Raw genomic sequence first — 23418 nt, 5'->3', positions numbered from 1 at the left:
TTCTCATTTTTATCCGTCTCTGACATCGTCGACCTCTTCTATTCGCGCAAAAAGCAAAAAACGAGAAGTATTAAGGAATACGCCTCGGCCTCATTGCACTTCCGTTCAATTCGGGACACACACAGAACCGCCCAAAGAATCTAATGTCACCGATCTCTCCCCTCCCGTATATAGACCTTTTTATCACTATACCACTCTTGTCATTTTCCGGAAATTGCTAACTTTCATGCTTTCGATTTGAAAAAAACTTCAAATTGAAAATTTATCACAGCTTTTCTTCTTCTTTTGTAAATAATATATATATATATATATATATATATATAGGTAGATAGAATATATGGTCGATTCTCTAAAAAGAGTTGATTTTCATGTCTTTGTGTTACCATCATCTAAACATCTTATTATTCAATTATTTTCTATTTATCTTATTGCTATTTAAAGATCCCTTAGCTGAATCTGATAAATTTTTTAATTTTTTGGCCGCCATATTATGTCCACCATTTTGAATTTTTTAAATCTGACATAAAATTCGGAATTAGTGACCCTAAAAACTTTAATATACCCATTGACAATCAAATTAATTAGAATTTTCATTTGATGGAATTTCATTTGCCATAAATTATTTTTGAGCCGAATTTTTATTTATTCGAATTATTATTTTGCAGAATTTTCATATTTTATATTTTTTTATTTAGATTTCCTGTGTACACCTTTTTAACGTTTTTACGCTCTCTATACCCCATCTTTAGCCGACTTTTATTATAAGTATTCGCATTTGCCTGACGCTTTCTTGATCAGAGTAGAGGGATACTACGGAAAACCTCTACTGAATACAGACGGTTTATTGACTGTCGAGTCATCAATGTACATTTAAATAGTCATCCAAATTCACAAACATATCCTCGCCGTCAAACCTCCCGCTTAGTATATCTCGATTGCAGCGAAAACACCAAGGCTATAGCGGGTACCGAGGCGGTCACCCATCCAAGTACTAACCGTTCTTGGATGTGCTTAACCACGGTGACCGCAAGCCAAGGAGCTTGCTTCACCGCCCGAGCTATACTATCGGTCAGAATTTTCATATAAAACGATTTTCTATATTACACAATTTTTATATAACCGAAAATTTACTTGACAGAATTTTAATTTGTTCGAATTTTTATTTGTCAGAATTGTTATTGACTCGAATTTTCATTTAATATAATAGGCATTTTAAAGAATTTTTATTGGGTAGACACGGTGCGCCAGAAGGTGGTTTAAATAAAAATGAATTGGCACTTAAAAATTCTTTTTGATTATGATTCTTAGATGAATAACAAACATTTCTCAATAGTTTTTAAAATCAGTTTACGTGCCCGATTTAAATAAAATTGAGTTTTTATATAAAAACAGTGTTTTATGGGGAATCAGAATTTATTTAATCTAATAAATACTGTAATAAATGATAAAATAATTACTTATTTTCAATTTTACATATATAAATAATTATATTGCTGTAGTGTTTGTGTCCAATTTAAAAAAATTAAATTATAATGTTAAAAGAACGATTTTAAGAGTGACAAAATTTATTTAAGAGAGTCGAATGGTCTCTGAAATTTTTTGGCAAGAAGAGACATTTAATTATCGCTCTATAAAAACGGCACTAAACGTGAAAATGATAAATATTGATTTTAAAATACTTTCTTCTCGAAAGACGGACACTTTTTACAAAAGGAGCTAGAGATCCTTATCTTATATAAATTTCCTAAATCCTAAAGATCATGCGAATCCATACAAAAACACGATTGCAAAACGAAAAGTAATATAATGAGGGGTTCATTACCTCCTGCCGCCGTCAGATGGCAGCAGCATGCAGAGCGCACAAAGTCGCAGCTGTTATTAGATTACTTTTCTACTTTCTGTTTTGCAACCATGTTTTTCTATGGATTCGTACAGTCTTTTGGATTTAGGAAATTTATAAGATGAGGATTTTGGCTGATTTTGTTAAAAGTGTTCGTGTTTCGAGAAAAAAGTATTTTAAAATCAATACTATTTCACGTTCAGAGCGATAATTAAAGCTCTCTTTTTACCAAAGAATTTCAGATACCGTTCGACACTCTTAATGCACACCCTAAAAAAAGTAATTTTCAATCTAGAGGATTCCTCTAAAATAAATGCATATTTTCCTCTTAATTTTGGTATCAAAATTATTATTCTCCATTTAAGAGGATTTTCCTCTTAAATTAAATGTCGACATCCAAACCTCGTAAAATTGTTTTTAATGTCAAAGCCATCAATAAAATAATTATAATTTCAATCAAATAATAAAATCTTTGCAGAAAATACATTTTTAAATTAAAATTAAGTAAAATTATAATAGTTCATTTCAATATAATAATAAAAATTGTTTTTTAATATAACATTAACAATGTAATGTTTTTGGTTAATTATCAACATTTTATATTGATAATTAAAATACAAAAAATAAGTTTTCATTAATCAGTTGTAATGATCAACGAGATTTTCAGCGCAAAAATAATTTTAAAACATGATGATATGTTTAAAAGTTAACATTTTTTATAGGACAGAAAAAAATTTCATATATGAAATTATTTAACGTTTTAAAATTTTTTAAAAAAGTAAATAAATAGATTTAAAAAATTCGAAAGATTCAAAAATGGGGTTATAGTATTTCTATTTACCTGAGTAGTAAAATTTCACAAGAAATATCCAAATTTTTTTAAATCTAAAAATAGCGTTAAAAATATTCATTTAATTTGAATTTAACTATATTTTCTGTATTTTTAATAAAGCAAATCCATTTTTTTGTCCTTTTTGTTGACATTTTACCAGAAATATTAAAACTGAAAGGTTAAAAAACAACTTCACAACTATCATACCCAGGGAAAGGGATCAAACGATTACATTATTTTTTTCCGTTTCCTTTTTTTAAATCTTCTAAATTTAAAACGGAAAATCTTAATTAAAGAGGAAAATACAAAAGGAATCCTTTTGTCATTCTTCCATTAAAATGAAGAATAAAAATATTCTACATTTCAATTGAATAATCTTGTTTTAAGAGGAAATATTTAGAGGATATTAGAAGAGGAATTTTCCTCTAAGTATAAGATTATTTTTTTTTGGGTGCATGAATATAAAAATGAATTCATTTTTATTTAAACCTCCTTCTGGCGCACCGTGTAGAATTTCATTGCACAGAATTTTCATTTTATTCTTTCAGATGAATTTCCATTTGTCCGAAATTGCAAATGGTTGAATTTAAAAAAAAAATCGCGCCGAAATCTTTCTGTCGATTTTTTGTTCGGCTATTTGCAATTTCGGACAAATGAAAATTTTATCAATTAAAAATTCTGCAAAATTTGAATTCGAATAAATAAAAATTCGGCTCAAAAATAATGATGACAAATCAAATTCCATACAATGAAAATTCTAACTAATGATTTTTAGAACATAATCATGCGTCCCGTTAGCATAACTAAAAGTGTTAATTTCAAAATGTCATAAGTTTTTTTTAAAAAATTTGTAAAATAATTTTAAAAAATGACTCTTAAAGCTGAAGAACAGCACTATATGATCGTTTTGTCGAAAATTAAAAAAAAAAAATTTCTACCTAAAAAAAATTATCAAAAATGGCTAAAATAACAATTTTTTGGCCCTTTAGACTTCATTTACTAAAAATCCTGACGTGATGGAGTATTTTGAAGGTCAGATTCGTTTTCAGCATAATAGTGACGATTATGAATCCGAAGCGAAAAAAATTTGCGATCCTTCGTCACATATAAAGAGAATGTAATTAGAAATTCAAAAGTAAGTGACACAGCTCACATAAATTGGGTTGGTAAAAATATATACCAGCTAAATTCGCTGGTGATTATTTATTTATTTTCATTTCAACATATGATTAATATTTATTTTAAAATAAAAATATTCAGTTAGATAATAATTTACGATATTTTTGATATTTTGAGGTTATGTCGGTAACCTTAAATATTTTATTCAATTTTATCTAACAGTTAAAATATACTTAAGTTATTGACTAAATTTAACAAAAATCTTGCACCTCTATTGTAATTTTACGTAATATTTAACTCTTTAATACTTTGAAATTAAAGAAATTAAAAAAAATTGAAATTTATAAATTATAAATTTTCTTCTTCAATTATAAAATTTTTTTCTACAATGAGGAATTTTTTTTACACTTCAAAAGATGATGTTTTCATAAATCTTCATTTTCAATTTAATAAATTATGCTTTCAAAAAAAAAAAATTGAGAATTACCATTGAATCGAAAAAAACTGACATATAAAGAAGAAAAAAAATATTCTCAATTTGAAAAGAATACTTTAGTGCGACTTACATAGGAGAGAATAACTCTGCATAAAAATGTAATGAATCCTATCTTATTGAAAAATTTTTTTTCCGCGCACAAATTCTATAATGTAAGAATTGATTCTAGTATCTCGAAATGAATCCGCAAGAATTCATTCGGAATTTTTCAATTGTTACTTAAATTAGAATTTACACTTTTAAATTTAGCTTTCCTAAAGAAGGAAAACAGTGTGTCACAGTATACAATTAGAAACTAGTAAACTAAAACTAGAATAGTCTCTACAACTATACTCTCTAAATTTGAATCAGCGAAAAGTATACAACTGATTCCAATTAGCGTATATACGCTGCAAAATCAGTGAAATTTCACTTATTCAGCAATGTATATATACGCTGAATAAAAATCAGTTGTATACTTATAGCTGAGAGTCAGCGAAATTTCGCTGGTTCAAATTTAGAGAGTAATACAGAAATTAATTTTAAAAATGTCTGAAAAAATAATTTTTGAAAAATAAGCATTGAATGATTCTTAAAATTAGTACACTGAAAAAAACTAGTAGGTTTTACTACTTTTCAACTACTCTGAATAGTACAATAGGTTCTCAACTAAATTTAAACGGTTGTATTAACTATATAAAAATAGTTAAACCAATTAAAAATGTAATTGATAGAATGACATTTTGTGATTGTATTAACTCAATTTAAAAATGTTAAAACAACTCAAGATGTAAGTAGTAGATTTTACTACTTAAAGTGGTTCAATAGGCTTTAAGAACATTTTTTTGTAGAATTAATAAATCTTTTGCAATTAAAACTACTACTTTAAGTAGTAGATGTTACTAGTTAAAATAGGAAAATAAAATTATTTTTTATTTATAATTGTTTATTATCAGTAGAATTGACTTTTTCATCCTCTCTCCTATATTGACGCTTATTTTATGCCCTAACGATTATGTAACTAACAGACAAAATTTCTAACCGACGGGAATTGAACCCTCCACACTAACGCTCGCTATCCGATACCTTAACCGACAAACCACGCACGCTCGCTACGACAGTCTGCAAACTACTCGAAGACTACTTAACTATTTTAAGTAGTCATTTTTACTACTTTTATTAGTTGCTATAACTATCCTTTTTAAGTTTTGACTTGTAAATTTTTCATCTTTTAATTATATTATAAGTTGTTTAATTGCATTATGCAGTAAAATCTACTACTTAAAGTGATAGTTTTAATTGCAAAGGATTTTTTACTTCTACGACATAAATGTTCTTAAAGCCTATTGAACCACTTTAAGCAGTAAAAGCTACTACTTAAAGTAGTAGTTTTAATTGGAAACGATTTGTAAATTCTACATTAAAAATCTGCTTTAAGTTTATCGAATTAATTAAAATAGTAAAAATCTACTACTTAAAGTAGTAGTTTTAGTTACAGACGACTTTTTAATTCTACAACAAGAATTTTATTAAAGCCTATAAAATCATAGAAATTAATAAAAAATTGACTACTCAAAAAGCAGTTATATTAATTAAAGAAAATAATTCCTTTTACTACATTTCATATAACTGGTGAATAGTAGTTGGATTTACTTCTCTTCAAATTTTGAGTTGACTACAATTCCACTTGTTTTTACTACCTTAAGAAAGTTAATTTTACTACCGACCTGTAGTTGTACTTTAACTACATATTCACGTAAAATCAACTATTACTTATTAACTTCTTAAAAATTGTTACATTAACTACATGAACATGATTAGATTAATTAAAAAAGTAGTTATTTAGTACTACCCTAAGTACTACCCAATGGTAGTTGAATTTCTCGGCAACATTTTTTTCAGTGTAAAATTATTTATATTTATTCACGCCGAATACAAAAATTGGAAATAGTTTTGCAATGATAGAGAGTGTGTTAGTGTATATAGTGGAAAAATTAGACATTTTATTGAGATGGAAAGGTTATAACTAAAAGTATCCAATTTTAAGAACTTCACGTCTTTCAGCCTCCAGCTTTTCTTAATACTCGAGAGCTTACCTTACGTGAAGGTTGAGAAATAGAGCTTACAGGGACCGAAGGTAATGTAAAATGCGAAGACTAGAGTGAAGCTTTATGTATCGTCTTCGCTCTCTAGAAGGATAAAAACCTCGTGGCAATTTCTTTATAGAATGTGCTTCGCATTCGTAAGGATTGCAGTAAGAGTAGCAGCAGCAGAAGAGAGAGAGAGCATTCGATATTATTCGACTTTTTTTTCTCTCTCTCTCTCTCTCTCTCTCGATCCAAATACGGATCTCATGTAAGGATGTCATACTTCCATTTCTGCGCTACTATAAGGAAGAGTATAAGAGAGGGGTTTGAGTCTTGTTCTCTCGTCACGTTTAGCATTTCTTGCATAAAAATTCCTTTGCCATTCTTTCAGCCAATTTTTTTTCACCAGGAAGTAAATTTTATTTTCATTTTGATAAATTTTCGGTCCCTTTAAGTTCGTGTTGAGGGTTTACCTATATATAATGATCAAAAGTAATAGTTAAAAACAAAAATAGCATCAAATATTAAATAGTTGAAGATCTACTTTGACGTTTTCTCTAAATTGAAATGCTGAAAAAGCCAATTACATTAGTAACATTTTGGAAAAGGGTGTTGGATATATATGTATGTACACATATATATATATATATATATATCCATGTTGTATATGAATCAGCTTTTCCTGAAAGCAGTGTAACGTAGGAAGCCACTTTGGAATATCAGTGCACACGAAAGCAAAAGCAAAAAGTTACCACTGACTCCACTTGAGCTTGGAAGCAAGAAGTTCGAGTTCTACATGAGGCAAAAAGTTCTCTCGAGGGCCGCGCGTCGTGTACATGAGAGCCTGGTTTCAACATCCATAATACTCACAGCTCGAGTTGATGTTCTACTGAAGGAAGCTTAGGTTAATTGCGGTTGCTCGAAATTTTCGACAAAACTTTCTCCCCCAAAATTCTCATTCAACAATTGCACTTCTACTCGTTAATTCACTAGAATATGCTCATAAATATCATATCTCTATTGTGAATATCCACTACGCAGAGAGGACATAATCATCAAAATCCCTCTATAGTATATAGTGCAATTCAATTTTGAGAAACTATTCTCTCACTGTCATCACGCTTAAACTAATTTAATTATTAAAATTTTATTAGCAAAGTATATTAAAAAAATTTTTCTCATATATTTTAATTGCCTATATAGTTATAATGGTTTTTTTAAAATTTTATAAAATTCCTTACAGTTAAAAGAAATATTTTTAGAAATTAAGTCGAAAAGTTTGTTTTACAAAAATTATTTTTTCAACCATTTTTAGAATAAATTTTATTGAAATATTTATTTCTCTGATTTTTTCTATTTTCTATTGTAGATTTGAGAAGTTAGACGTTTTGTCTTTAATTTCCTGATATGTTAAACTAATTGAAAATTTTGATGGTAAAAATTAAAATTTTTTTTTTGAATAATTCCCATGACTTTTGTGTATTTCATAGAAGAATATAAGAGAGTGTCTCTCCTTTTTCTTGCTTTCTTCACGATTTCCGGAATTTTGAAAAGGAAAAGAGAAAGATTAAAATCCCCTACTGTTTTCCAGGGAATTTGTGCGATAACAGAAGAAAGAGAACCAACTTCTGTAATCCTTCGAAGCGTTAGTCTTTCAGGCTCGCGCAGTTCAAGACATTTTACTTTTGAACAGACAATCTATAATCGCATATAATCATACCTTTGTCATTAAAACTGCCGCCATAACTTTAACTCTTAAAAAACTTTCTTAATGTAATTTTCTATCTCTACACTTTTGTTTTCAATATCATCATTTAAATTTTTGACGAAACTAATTTTATTATACCCCTCTCAAAATAATATATTAATTTCGATAATAAACAATTTCGTCCGACACAATTTTTGACCCACAAAAAAATTTAATATTTTCGGAAACTAGGACCCAAAAAAAAAATACCCGTATCTGGCCGTTTTGCTAGATCAAGTCGTTTGTGGTTTTTAGGGGTGAAAACAACCACTAAATGAAAAGTGACAAGATATCTTTTAAAAATTATTAATATTTTATAAAACTTGGTATCTGGGGGTTTTCGGTGTCACTGATTATTAATCTGATGTCAGATTTTCAAAATTCAAAATGGCGAATCCAATATGGCGGTCAAATTTTTAAAAAGTTATTAATTTTTTATTTTACATCCGCCATTTTGAATTTTGACAATTTAACATCAGATTCGTCATCAGCGACCCAAAAAACCCCTAGATATCAAGGTTTAAAAAAAATTTAATAACTTTTTAAAATTTTGACCGCCATATTGAATCCGTCATTTTGAATTTTGAAAATCTGACATCAGATTAATAATCAGCGATCCCGAAAACCCCCAGATACCAAGAATTAGAAACTATTAATAATTTTTAAAAGATATCTTGTCACTTTTTATTTAGGGGCTGTTTTCACCCCTAAAAACCACAAATGACTTGATCTAGCAAAACGGTCAGACACGGGTATTTTTTTTGGGTCCTAGTTTCCAAAAATGTTGAATTTTTTTGTGGGTCAAAAAAAAGTTGAATTTTGTCGGACGGTGTAATATAATCTATAAAATATTTGTAATGAATTTATATTATATAGTCATTATTAAAATATGTGCAAAATCTCTAAAAAAAAATTTAGAGGTACAAATATTATTATTATTCTTATTATTATTATTATTATTATTATTATTATTATTATTACTATTATTATATATCATTATTATAAAATGGGTTTTAACGAAAAGCAAATATTATTATATTTTATTTATTGAAAATCGGATACAAGTAGAAGAGGTGGAAGTTCTGACGTTATTTAAGGGATTGCTGTCATTTTCAAATCCGTATATAACTATAATAAAACTTTATAGATTTTATATAAGGGAGTTTATAGAATTTTTTTACGTACTTTTTAAAGCCCCCAAAAAAAAGTTTATTAAAAAATAAATTTAAAATTTTGGTTTTTTTTTTTTTTGAAATAGAGATTAAAAAATGTTTAACGGATAATTTCTTCAAAAAGCTTTTACATGTTTTACAAATAAAATTTACAATAAATACAAAAGTGAAATGAGTATAGATAAAAGTCCGACAACGATATAAAGATACGTAAAAAATATACAACAATGACAAGAGAACAATATATATTTGCAAAAAATTTAAAGCAAAAAAATTTTAAAAATAGATTTTATTAATTTCTTTCCAAATCCATATTGTTCTTTTATATCTTTATCTTCATATATTTTATTGTAAAAAGAAAATTTATTCTTTCCAAATAAAATTTATAGATATATCACTTGATTTCACATAAAAAATATTCTCTGTAAATTTTCTTGTAAAATACTTGTTGGATTGAACTGAAATTTTGTGAAGATGTCAAAAAATAGTACCCATTTGATTTACGGAAGTTTTAATATTTTGTCAAAAAAATTTGTGACGCGCTCTGAAGAAAGGTACCTTAGAAGCAAACGTATTATAGATTATGTTTACGGTAATTTTACCTTGATTTTTCTTTTTACTTTAAAATTTCAAAACATAACCTATATATTTTTTTGCTTCTAAGGCACCTTTCTTCAGAGCGTTTTACATTTATTCTTAAAAATACTAATACTTGAGAAAAATATTGTATATAATATAAAGTGGTCTTTTTTTATATTTTATTTTATTATTTTATTTTTACAAAAGGAACTGAAGTGGGCAATGTTTATGATAAACGATTTTTAAAGAAATAATTTAAAATTATTTCTTTAAAAATCGTTCATCATAAACGTTGCATATTTCAGCTTCGTTTATTTTCTTTTATTATTTTTAAATATTTTCCAAAAAAAAAATTGGATTTTTTATATAAATAAATTTTTTGACAAAGTACATTAAAACTGTGGTATATTTTATATACATTAAGTAATCTTTATGCTGTCTTTATAATCTCTTCGCACAAAATTTTAACTTAATCCATCACGTATTTTAGAAGAAAACCAGGAAAAATATTTACATGATGCATCACGTGTCATCTAACAGTATATATTTAGAAAAAAAGAACGGAAAAAATGATTTTTATTTATAGTTAAAAATTAAAAATAAAATAAAATTTTACATTAATAATAATAAGTATCCAACTTTTTTCATATTCTTATGTTAATTTTCTATGCAATTGAAATTATTTGCAATTATTATTCCTGACCGAATACTCTACTTAGTGAAAAACTTGTCAGTTTTTCTTTAAATCGACCTATTTTGTGAAAAAAAAATAATATAATAATAATACACTTTTTCAAATTGTTAATAAATTAATTACATTATTTTTGGAAACTAAAAAATTGTAGTCTATTTAAAATATTTATTAAAAATTTATAATTATTTAAAAAATAAAAAATTTAAAAAAAGTTTTGAAACTAATTTCAATTTATGAAGAGAATGTTAACATGCACACATGTAATGTAAGGCGTTGTATTTAAAAATATTCACTATATATTGTTCTGAAATGAAATTGAAGTAACTGTATAGTAACTACATTGTTCAAATTTTCAATTATAATGCTATTAGGTACCTACAATGAACAATGCTATTGAAATTTCAATAAAATACATAATATCGAATAAAGTATATACAAGTGTTTTCGAACTATATGCAGTAATACTTTTTATTACATTTTCATAAACACTGACTTTTTAACGTTTTTTTTCCTTCTTTCTTTATAATAATTAAACACTAAATAAATTACTATTCAGTTATATCAGTTTCAATGAAAATTTATATCAAATTTATTATTTTCAATGAGATATCCCGTAGGGAATTTAAATGTTTTATTTTTTAATACAAATAATATAAAAAATTCAATATATACGAAATTACATCAAAGTTCCGTAAATATTATTTGGCACAAAACATGAATTTTAATTTATTACATTGCAGTGACTTTTTCTTATAAATCTAAAATAACGAAAAAAGCATCAGAAAAAAATTGATAAAAATAAAATTAGTAGGTATATATATATATAAACTTTTTAATTTTCAAAAACATTTTAAAATTCAAAGTTTGCTCTCTACTTATCAAATTTTCATAAAATGATAATAAAGAATTCTTAAGGGTCATAAATTATGAAAAAAAGCTCTTAAGGCAATTTTTCTCGATTTTTTTTTTTTTTTGAAAGGATGATGTAATGAATCACATAAAATTTTACTCACAATGTGGGGAATTCGGTGTGGCGTCTTGGCGAAATGCAGCGACCTAGAAAAGAAGAGAGAAAAGGAAATTGATATCTTTATCATGTATTATACACTATCAGGAATCATAAGATTCGACTCTTATAATATTTTTACTGGTTTATTTTAGTCATCTTGACTTTTGTTATTTCTTTCTGTGGTTAAAGTATAGATACGAAATGTAAACAAAGTAAACAAAAAATATATATAGGTTTTCTCAAAAGAAACATTCTTCTTATGACACAAAGGATGATTCTCATTGTCCTTAAACCACAAGAATTCACATATACAAAAAAAAATAATGTAATCTCGTAGAATTCTCAAGTTCCATTTTATTTTTAAGCTTGACTTTCGAATTTGGTAACTCGTGTTCCAAATCCAAATAACTGAGCTACATCACTATATATATTAAAATAGGAATGAAGGGGCTGTATAGAAATAACGTTTGCGATATTGCTATATTATATATTGGTGTACTGCGATATCGAAAATTGTCATCGGAAACTGCATGGTATATATATATAATTCTACTTTTATGGTTATCGATTATTAACGTTAACAGATTATAAAAGTATGTATTATTGTAATTTAAAATTTTGTATATATTTTTAGAAAATAGTTTTATTGAATCAAAAAACCATCCTGAGGTGGACAGTGACAGAACTAAGAAAAAAAGTAACATTATAAAATTAAAAAAGAAAAATAGAAACTGTTTCTTTTTCTATGGTATAAAATATTTTTTTTTTTCTTTCAAAAACGATAATGAAATCAAAAACCTTAAATAGTGATGAACACTTGTAGAATGCGGTTTAGAATTTACAGACAAAATTTGAAATTCGTTCGAAAGAAGAACGCGAAAAGTGTTTAAAGATTAGGTAGGAGGAAGCTGTATTCAGAGGATCGAAGAGGAGATCTGCCGCCCCAACAAGAATAACCGAGTATCTGTATTTCGAACGAGTCACCTATTTGCCACTGCCACAAATAAGTGACTTATCCAAAATGTAGTTACAGCTACTATTGTTAAAACGGCAGAGATCGCCAATATGGTAAAATTTTTCGAAGTCCAGAAGAATGTCAACATGACTATTAAGGACAGACTTAAGACTCTTCAGAATCTTGTCAGTGAGGTGAAGACAAAGCATGCCCTAGCTGATAATGGAGATAGCAACATTGGTGGCACTATAAGCTACGCGCGGAACAGGAAAAAAAATGTATCCATAAAAAGCGGTTTCTACGTGCAGAAACGAAGAAGAAGCTCTGCTCGGGAGAAATTTTGGTGCACCGGTTGTACTGGTTAGTAAAAAAATATTTGTACTTTAAAAACAAACATCAGTTATTCCCGTTTGGGGCAACCAATGTCTCCTGCAGTGCGTCTGTTGTCCCTTACAGTGTTTCTGACGCACCAAATCAGGATAACATTTGTCCTCAATTGGTAACCTGGTATTTTGAGGTAGAACACACACAGCATCTGATGCACCAAAATTTTTTCCGTGAGGTAGTTTACAAAAGACTGACGTCGAGGCGAAGAAGAAGAAGAAGCAGGAGGAGACACTTCTTGTCAAAAAGATTGCAAAGATGACAGTAGCACCGAATCCTAAGCAAACCGGTAAGAAAAAACGACGAGTGGTTTTACAACGGTGATCTGAGTCGCAACAGGATTAACGGATGTCGAAGTAGTGAGCAAACTTCGGAGGTAAGTGAATCCGGACGTAAGCCACACGCAAGTCGTGAGTGCAAGGCTTACAAAAATGAGAGATCTCCTGATAAAAATCGGAGGGGATTTCAATAAGGAGGCTTTTATCACGGAGGTCATCGAAGCGTTTGGAAGCATGAGGAAGGTGCAGGCCGTGGTTCGACAGATTAGACTGGAGATCCGCGACCTGGATTGCCTTACCTAGGAAGAAGAGGTCCAAGAGGCGTTAGCGAAAGTGCTTTAAAAAACAGGAAGGTGACGAATCTAGGACCCAATCAACAAGGAATGAAGCTCGCGGTTGTAGTCACCGTCACAGAGAACACAATCGATGAGGAATGAATCTCGCAGTTGTAGTTACCGACCCAGAGGAGGCGGACAAGCTGGAAAAATTGGGACGCATAAGGATTGCCTTTATGTGTTGTTCAGTAAAAAAGGGTGGTGGTCGTTCAGTGCCACTGGTGCTTGGCGTATGGACACATAGGAAGAGTTTGTAAAGTAGCAGACAGATCAACTGCTTGCTTCAAGTGCGATGAAGTCAATTATAAGTTTACAAACTGCAGTAGAAGCCCAAGCTGCTTCTTATGTAGAGAAAAGTATAGTGATGAGGCGAATATCAGGATTGTCGCAGGCAGCGGAGGATTCGAAGTATTTAGGACGGTCCTTAAGAAGGCAAAGAAGACTCTTGCACGAACAAAGAATAAATAGGCCAAAAAGATCGGAAACGGCAAGGGTCGCGAAAACGAAATCCCAGGGGCATTCTCCTACGAAGTTTAAAGCTTGACAGCAGTTCGGTAGTGTGAGGATTAGTTCAGCCAAACGGTGTGGTTTTTAGTGGGTCGACCAAAACAAGAACGATCTTCCCCACGTTGCATAATATTAATATAATAATATAATTAATTCATTATATAATAATATAATTAATATAATATATTATTCATATAATGATAATAATGATTTCGATGAATTAAATGGTAGCGCCTCCATATTAATTCGAAGAAGTCAGGAGATCGGAATTATAGGATTTTATGTTCTGAATGTTATTTTTTTTCTAACATTCAGCTATATACTTAAAAGTTTATCCTCATGGCTAAATCTAATGATAGGTTTTGCAATTAATTACTTTTCCATAAGCACTGCAAGTGCACTTGGATCTAAACCACTTCGTTTACAGGATTTATTTAAGGCAATAAATTCTCAGGGAGAGTTTTCCAACGTCAACTCGAAAATCGGGAGAAATTAAAGAAATCTTTCAAGTTTTACTCTAAGTATGGGATGGGCGATTCCACGTGAAATTTAACTATGACCTTTTAAATTTGGATAAATATATGTTTTCTTTTTCAATTTAAAAAAAATGGTATACGTATTTTTTTATTCTTTTATAAGTATAATTACAAAAAGTAGAGGGGGTTGAAGTTTTAACTTTTTTTAGTAAACTGTCATTTTTAACAGCTTATACTTACTTGCAATTTTTGTTATTATTTATTGAAAGTTTTAAGATAAGAAACTTTAATTACTTTGCCAGAAAAACTTGTTTAAAAATAAAACATTGTAATTTTTTAATAAATATGGATTCTCAAAAGATTAAGGCACATAAAATTGGTTGAAAAATTACAAAAAGTGACTTAATTGTTTTTTGCATTTTTTATTTACATTATATATGTATTTATAAAATGTTTTATATCTTTTAATATAGATTTTTTCGGGAACTTTTTATTCTTAAAATATTGAATGGATTGATGTACGATTTTATGAAAAAGTCTAAAATATTCTAAAATAGAGCTGTTATATACGAAGACTAAGTTATTTTGTTTATAGAATACTTAACAGTGATGTCGCACATCACTTCATACATTTTAAAAAAATTGCAATGTATAATATATAATAAAAATAATTGAACAAAATATTCCAATTTTCGCATATATACGATTGTCATGCCTCTTCATATTTTAGAAATCTTCACAAATATTCAGATCAATCTTTTTAATATTTTAAGAGTAAAGTTTTTTTAATAAGTAAAGTTTGATATAATCATCTTAAATACATTCATATCCATCGTTGAAGGTTTTTGATGAAAATACTATGTTTAACATATAATATTTTGTCAGGTCTATACGATATCCATTTGGGCATGATACTAAAACAAAAATTAAGAGAAGAAGTTTACTAAACATTAAATTACACTGGAAAAAAGTGTTATTTATTTAAAAAATTAACAGTAATAATTTAACAAAATTACTCTCATACAGCGTTATATTATTATAAAATTAATAATTTCTTTAAAAAAATAAATAGAAGTAAAAAATTAATTATTTCTTTTTGTGAATACAAGTTTAAGTTAATTGTAAGATTTTTGCAACCTTTCTTTAATCGTGTAAGAATCTTTCATTCCAAGCTTTTAGGGATCTTTCAAGTCAATCTTGTAGGAGTAGAACATTTTGCTAGTTAAGGTAAACTTGTAACAAACTTATTGCGCAAGCTTGCCAACCTGTCATGGTAATCTTTCTGCAAGCTTGCCACAATATCATACTCAAAGATGGCTCACAGAATTTAAAGCAGTTATTCTACAAATATAACCTTTTTCCACTATCATTCATTTGTTTTTTTAATAATCAAAAATACATACTATAAATATTTGCGTCTAGCTTAAAAGTTGTAAATAGTCATTTAAAAACTAAAAACACCACTTTTGCAGATAGAGGAAAATATTCTTTAGTCATTAGATATTGCAGTGCAAAAAAAAATTTTTTAAATCGAATGTGTCCATCTTTAAGTAAATTCACTTTTTAAATTTAATTTCAACTTTTTTGTTGCTTCCGTTATAGGTACGTTATTTTTGAGCACATATTTGAAAAATTTGAGAAAAAGTAAACAAATTTCATATACAGCATAACTTTTTTTATTCATTAGCACAATAGATAAAAAAATGTTTCAAAAATACACAGCCCTTAATGACGTTAAATTTATAAAAAAAAAAAATTTCTTTCATTTTTATGAAATAAAAAAATACATATTTTCTTATATTTCATACAGATTTCGAAAAAAATGTTTTGGGGCAAAAAAAAATTTTTAATGAAAATTTCCCGTGGAATGCCGCATTTATGTATACTAAAACTTACTTTTAGCTTCTTCTAAAGTATAAGTTCCAGAAACTCCAAACGTTGACACTATTAACAATAAAAATATGTTCCAAGGAAACAATAAATGTTCACGAAAGTCATGTCGATCAGTTATTTATTGAATATATTGGTATTTGTCTATTTTTACTGTAGGCATACAAAGTTCTTTTGGTATAGGATATGTGCTTTATTTCTTGTATGCACCTGAAAAAATAACATTCATTTTTTTTTACTTCACTTCGACTTTCCCTTTCATTAACAGTTTTAATTTTGCAATGAAAAATTGTAGTCAAAATGAAAGTAAAATTGAAAGGGAAAGTTAAAGTGAAAGTCGAAAAGAAAAATTCGAAATGGAAACCAAAATCAAATTACACAATCGCACCCCACTTGAATTTTACTAATGAATTAATTGATATTTAGCAACTGCAGCAATTATTCCGTAAAATTTCCATTAAATTTTGATCATATTTTATTAAAAACTATTAGAATTATTACTGATTCAAAATATCAAATCTGCTTTACCGACTGTGGACAAAATAGATTAAATTATTTATTTTATTAAAATTTTTTAATAATTTTTTTTGTGAAATATCACTGATTATCAAATAACAATTTTACTAAAAAATTTCAGTTACTAAATTCTACTATTCCATCAATAAATTCTTATTGGTTTAAATTTAAAGAGAATTTATAAACTTATTTCTCATCACTATTAATAAATAGTAAATAAAATAAGGTAGTTTTGAAGTTAGATGTAGAATATATTTTATAAAAAAAATTATTACGTTCACTTTCTTTTGAACTTTTGAAAAAATAATTTATAACTTTGAAAGTTGTTAACAAAAACATAAAATTTTATTAAAATATTAAGCTGCATTATTTTATGTTCATAGTATTATGAATTTTATTACAACTTCAGGTTTTTTTGATAAGTAGGGTAACTGCACCAGTGGTGGATCAGTTAAGCCCCTTAACTTTCTTATTTTGACTTTGAAGTTCTGTATAGGTTGTTTTTAGACAAATTCGAGGTTATTCTTTATAGTATTATGGACCAGATAGTTCCAATAGACATTTCCTTCAAGGTTAGACTTAATTTTGACACCTACGTTTACTTTAATGCTCCATCAAAGATAATTTGTCAATGATCCTATTCTGGATCACTGTTTGCACCAGTCATGGTTATAGATTGCTCCAGTGGTGGATCACTTAAAAAATCATACTAAAAAATATTGCATTTTAAAATTACGAGACTGAGACGTTTTGCAACTTTTATGAGGCTTTACGGACAGATTTTCAAATTCATTTTCCTATCCATATCCCCTCCTCTTTCATTTCTATAGGTATAATGTGACTAAATATTAATTAATCATCTTTTTATTAGAATTTTTGGTAATAAATAAATAGAAACTCTTAAAGCTTCAGTTTCAATGATAAATAACATTTATTAATTCTGGGTATTTTAATTCAACAAAAATTTAACAATTTGAAATCAGGGGGTCGATTACGTAACTTTCCCACTTCCCACATCTCACTTCCCACATTTTACATCCCACTTTTCACTTCCCACATTTTACATCCCACATCTCACTTCCCACATTTTACATCCCACATCTCACTTCCTACATTTTACATCCCACATCCCATTTCCCACATCTCACTTCCCACATTTTACATCTCACTTCCCACATTTTACATCCCACATCTCACTTCCTACATTTTACATCCCACTTCTCAATTCCCACATCCCATTTCCCACATCTCACTTCCCACATTTTACATCCCACTTCTCACTTCCCACATTTTACATACCACTTCCCACATCCAACATCTTGTGGGAAATGGGAGAGATGTGAGAAGTGGGATATAAAAGGTGGGAAGCGTGATAAGAAAAGTGTAATGTACAATGTGAGATGTGAAGTGTGAAAAGTGAAATGTGAGAAGTGGGATGTGAAATGTGGGAAGTGAGATGTGGAATGTGAAATATGGGAAGTGGGATGTGGTATGTGAAATATGGGAAGTGGGAAGTGGATATGAAATATAGGAAGTAAGAAGTGAGATGTGAAATATGGGAAGTGGGATATGAAATATGGGAAGTGAGAAGTGAGATGTGAAATATGGGAAGTGAGATGTGAAATGTGGGATGTAAAATGTAGGAAGTGAGATGTGGGAAGTTGGATGTAAAATGTGGGAAGTGAGATGTGGGAAGTGGGATGTAAAATGTGGGAAGTGAGATGTGGGAAGTGGGAAAGTTATGTATTCGACCCCCAGGTGTTAACAATTAATAAATATTTGAATTAGTGTTAACTAAAATTTAACTCATAAAATTTTCAATAAAACAATGCGTCAACAGGCGAAAAGTAGGACTGATCCACCACTAGATTTTGTTACTTTTGTGGTTCCAGTCGTGGATCACTCCAAAACAATGGACACGCGCTACTTAAAGACGTAAATATTGTTCTCAGGTCTCTATGGGGATGAAACGAAATGCCTCCTATTGTGAAAAGAATTAAAAATTGTCCTAAAATGGCTCCAAAGCTTTCTATTCCAAAATATACTCTTAACTTACATGTTAAGGAAAACTCTTGTTTTCTGTCACCACTTTCGTAATTGTTGTCCTGCTTTCTTCGCGATGAATTTAAATATTTTTTTTCAAATTGTAATATTGATCTGTATAACTTTCTTAACAATTACCGACACTTGCGGTTCATTTACTTACAAACGTGTAAACACAAATGACCATTTTTCTCGCAGTTGATCCACCACTGGTGCAGTTACCCTATCAAAGTTCTGCGCAATTTAAAAAAAAATCATTAAAAATATAACTACATTAATTCGATATAACTTTATCGACTGATAAGTAAATTTTTATGTAGTCATTCCAATAGTATATCTTTGATAAACGATGTTATAGCCTGCCTGATCTGAAATGAATTTGGTAAAAAAAAATCGATTTTTTGAAAACTTGTTCACCATATTGAAGTCGCCTTTTTAAATTTTCAAAAACGGATTTCAGATTCGTAATCAGCGACTCCGAAAATCCTTAAGGATACAATGACACATGAATTTTGTTAAATAAAAAAATATATGACTGTAAGTGTTAAAAAATTTTGAATTTGCTTTAATTTTGTTGCTTGAAGATTTTTGGTTGCGCTGGTTACGAATCTGAGGTTAGTTTTTCATAATTCAAAATGGAGGATACAATATGGACGAACTATTACTTGGCCTAATCTGTATATGAACTAATTCTTATTTGGTCTAATCTTCATTCAATCTAATCCTCATTTGTACTAATCGTCAAAAAGGCCAGAAGAGAATTAGGTTACATTAAGATTAGTCCAAATGATAATTAGGCCCAGATGAAAATTATTTTAAATGATAATTATGGTAAACGGTGTTTAGGCCAAGTAATAATTAGGTCAGATAAAAATGAGGCTAAAAAGTATTAGGTAACAGAAAATTTAGACCAAATAGGTTGTGTACAAGAGCGATGCATGTCATATCAAAGAAGAGATGACATGCGGAGCTTCCCAAGGATCAAAAGTGGGTCCAACCATATGGAACGTCATGTATGACTGTTTCCTGAGATTGGACTTACTGGAAGATACGTTTCTAACCGGCTTCGCGGACGACGTGCTTTTGGTGCGCTGTGCGGACGAGATAAATCTTTTACAGATAAAACTCGATGATAATCTGCGACGAATAGGCTTTTGGCTGGACCGACATGCCCTGAAAATGTCTGTCGAGAAAACCGAGGCTCTGCTCGTAACAGACCGGAGAGACTTGCGATTCCCGCGGTTGGAAATTGGAGGATCTGTAGTTTCATGGGGGATAAAACTGAAGTACCTGGGAGTGACGTTAGACAAACGTTTGAGTTTCGGCCAACATATTAACATCTCGTCACTCCAAGCCACCGAATGCATGGGAAACCTTTCGAGGATGATGCCCAATATCGGTGGCCCCAGGGAAAAGAAACGTAGACTAGTGGCGACTGTGGTTCAATCAAAGCAGCTTTACGCTGCCCCTGTTTGGGCTTTGGCCCTAAAGTTCCACAGCATCTCTGTCAGGCTCCTCGCGGTCCAGAGAGATCCGGCACGGAGAATTGTGTCAGCCTTCAGAATGGTGTCTACTGTTCTGGTACTGGCTGGATTACCGCCAATGGATGGAAAGGAAGGAGATCTTCCATCTTAACAAAGATCTGGAGGGTACTTCAGAGCATAGCGATAGACTCAAAGCGATAATACGCAGAGAGTTCAGAAGTAGACTCGTTCAGAAATGGCAGGAGAGATAGGATGGGGAGTATAAAGGTAGGTGGACCTACCGCCTGATTCCCCTTCTCGCCACATGGTTAGATAGGAAACACGGTGAAGTTGGCTACTACCTTACACAAATTGCAACGGTTAGGGTGTCGACGAAGCAATACACACTGACGACGCGGAGCACACGCTCTTTTCTGCGGGCACTAGCGTGAACTTAGGCAAGCCATGTTCTCGGCTGTGGGCACTGAAGTCACAGCCGAGAGCATGATTTCTGTTATGTTGGAGAGCGCGGACTCTTAGAGAAGCGTCGAGTCCTTCATTACAACTGTAATGAGGACGACAGGAGAAGGTTGACCTGGAAAAATCCTGCTGCTCAGCTGGGTGCACGCGCGGGACGGGAGAGACCTTCACCAGCTCTCCTTCTTCTGGCGCTGGCACTCAGTTAAGAATTTGGGACCGAGAGCAACGGTAAGGAGACTTTCACTGGCGATGTATAAAGCTTAATAGCAGTTCCGCCAGTGGAGTTAAAGTCTCAAAAAGGGTGTGGTTTTTAGTGGGTCGACCAGAACAAGAGCGGTCATCCCCACATAACCTGAGAGTACGGGCTCCAGGTATCTGACTTGGAAGTAGGCCTCCAGGGTTATGCAGATTTTTCCACTTCCCTCGTAAAAAAAAAGAAAAAAAAGGCTGGAGAAATTGGGACGCATAAGGATTTCCTTTATGTGTTGCTCAATAAAAAGAAGGGTGATGGTCGTTCAGTGCGGTGAAGTCGATCGTAAGTTTGCAAACTGCTGTAGAAGCCCAAGCTGCTTCTTCTGTAGAGATAAGTATATGGTGATGAGGCGAACATCAGGATTGTCACAAGCGGCGGAGGATTCGAAGTCTTTAGGACGGTCCTTAAGGAGGCCAAGAAGATTCTCGCACGAACAAAGAATAAATAGGCAAGGATCTCGAATCCCAGGGGCATTCACCTAGGAAGTTTAAAGCTTGACGGCAGTTCTGTAGTTTTAGGATTAGTCTAGCCAAAAGGGTGTAGTTTTTTTAGTGGGTCGAGCAAAACAAGAACGATCATTTCCACATAGTCTAGGTGCATCAGGCTCCAGGTATCTGCCCTGGATACCAAGGGTTATGCAGATTTTTCACTTCCCTCGTAAAATAAAAAAAAGTATTGCGAACCTCTGTTTGTTTTGATTCCTTGCGAAATATCAGATTTATTTCATACGGTAATAATTCATTTATAATAATAATAAACATCCAAATAATAGTATGTAATTCGAAAAAGGAAAAATGGTATAATGTCGGAGCATATTATTTGTATTTTATTTTTGTAATATCAATTTTAATTAAAACATAATTTGATATGCTGTAATTCTTATGTTACATATGCGCATTGATTTAATCTTATTCATATATGTAAATTATTTTATGTAAAAAAAATTTTTGGTGGTTTCTTTTTTTTTTGATTGAATTTTGTCATGTTTCCGTTTTGAAATGATGAATTTTAAAAGGCTTAATTTCCTGTGTGCGCGAATTCACATTGGCCTTTTATATATATATATATATGTATAAAGTCGTGCGGCTGTGTGATTCAGATTTCGATCGTGAAAAAGTTCTTGACAGTAAGTAGTTCCACCTTAGTGGAATTAGGGATAATAACAGGACGTTAGGAAGAGACGGAAGCGATTCTCGAATTTCATTTCCGTGTGGTGATCGCGCGCGCGTTCCCTGCCGTTGAAACTTCTCAAATTAAATTTCTGAATTACGGCCGATCAACTGGCAGCGCACACAGAGTTCAAGTACCTAACCGGGGGAAGTCTCTCACATTTACGACGTAGCCTCGTAAAGCCGAACAAGAATAAGGGACGAAAACGTAACGTCAAGTTACGCGCCCTTTATACAGTGTGCAACAGCATGTATACCAAATGCATAAATCATCGTCAAATACGGATAGACTTTTACAATGTAACAGGAAAAAACTTTTCAATGAAATGTCAAATTACTATTTATATCCTTTTTCTTTCAATATGCGACTATATTATGATCGGGAAAAGCGGAACAAGGAAAAATATATAAAAAAAAAGTGGATTTTGAAGTAAAACTTGAGTTTATTTTTCTTTTTTTTTTTTTGAATTTACGTTATTAATATAAAATTTGTTTACAATTAATTATGCATAAAATGTTTGTTAACATTTGAATGTTGAATCTCGCAAATATAAATTACATATCGTACAATTTTTAATTTCATGTGATTTAAAAGCATATAAATATATTTATTTTTACATTCTATACTTCGCATTGGAAATGGAGAAATGCAAAACTGAATTAATCAACATTTTTACCTGAGTGGTGTATATGTACATAAATGATATACGCAAAATTTCGAGAGGCGCTTTCCCCCCCCCCTCTCTCTCTCTCTCTCTCTCTCTCTCTCTCTCTCTCTCTCTCTCTCTCTCTCTCTCTCTCTCTCTCTCTCTCAATTTTTGAAAGGTTATGAAAAACTTTTGTCTGGTCAATATTTATGAAGCAATTTCTTTACCAATTTGTAATCAAGCATTCTATATATATATGGCAAAAATTAAATTTATCTATCAGATATTGAAATTATTGAATTGATTTTCAATACATATATTTATATTTTTCCTTTAAAGTTTTATTTGCCTTTGTGTGAGGTAATATTTTTTAAAATTAAAATATATTGCTTTTTTAAGAATACGTATATTGATAAAATTAAAAAAAACACACTAATATCGTATATGGTATTTTTTATTTATTTTTTT

The 23418-nt window shown here is 30.2% G+C and overlaps 1 protein-coding gene across 1 annotated transcript in view; it reads right to left on the bottom strand.

Annotated features, from left to right (window-relative positions):
* The window catches only part of LOC127283950 (RNA binding protein fox-1 homolog 2), a 410297-nt gene that overhangs the window by 250969 nt on the left and 135910 nt on the right, over window positions 1-23418 (bottom strand). Inside the window, exon 3 of the mRNA XM_051309148.1 lies at window positions 11559-11601. The gene's annotated coding sequence lies outside the window, so the exon portion shown is untranslated. The remainder of the gene's footprint in view (window positions 1-11558; window positions 11602-23418) is intronic.

The sequence above is a fragment of the Leptopilina boulardi genome, unplaced genomic scaffold (assembly GCF_019393585.1).
Source record: "Leptopilina boulardi isolate dan_hultmark-lab unplaced genomic scaffold, ZJU_Lbou_2.1 LbouV2_316, whole genome shotgun sequence".
Lineage (NCBI taxonomy): Eukaryota > Metazoa > Arthropoda > Insecta > Hymenoptera > Figitidae > Leptopilina > Leptopilina boulardi.
This window is presented reverse-complemented; position numbering and strand designations above follow the sequence as displayed.